Source organism: Salarias fasciatus, chromosome 1 (genome assembly GCF_902148845.1).
Source record: "Salarias fasciatus chromosome 1, fSalaFa1.1, whole genome shotgun sequence".
NCBI classification, from domain to species: domain Eukaryota; kingdom Metazoa; phylum Chordata; class Actinopteri; order Blenniiformes; family Blenniidae; genus Salarias; species Salarias fasciatus.
In genome coordinates, this window is record NC_043745.1 from 6879938 (window position 1) to 6880333 (window position 396).

The window sequence follows — 396 nt, forward strand, 5'->3', positions numbered from 1 at the left end:
GTCCAAGGTCTGTCATCATGGTGGATTAATGTGACGCACTGATGAGTAAAGAAAAGGAACTTCAACTTACAGCTTTCGGAATGAAAACGGTCTGATAACTGTGACTACAGCACGAGGCTGCTGTCACATCACTTCCACTCACCACTTTGACTCCTCCTTGAAGGTTTGTCTCATGCTCTACAGACTGTCTTTTTAAGTTAAGCTTTGAACTGTAGGTGCTTGTCAGAATAGAAATCTTTTCACTCAGCTGCAAAGCAAACTGCAGGATAGTGGCTAAAAATATGACAGATAGATGGTAATAGGACTTACCAGAACACAACACTCTAGTGCATGATGTCAATGCTTGGGTATTTTGCTGTTTGTTCTTCAAAGGACAGTGATTTTTCTTTCTTGGAC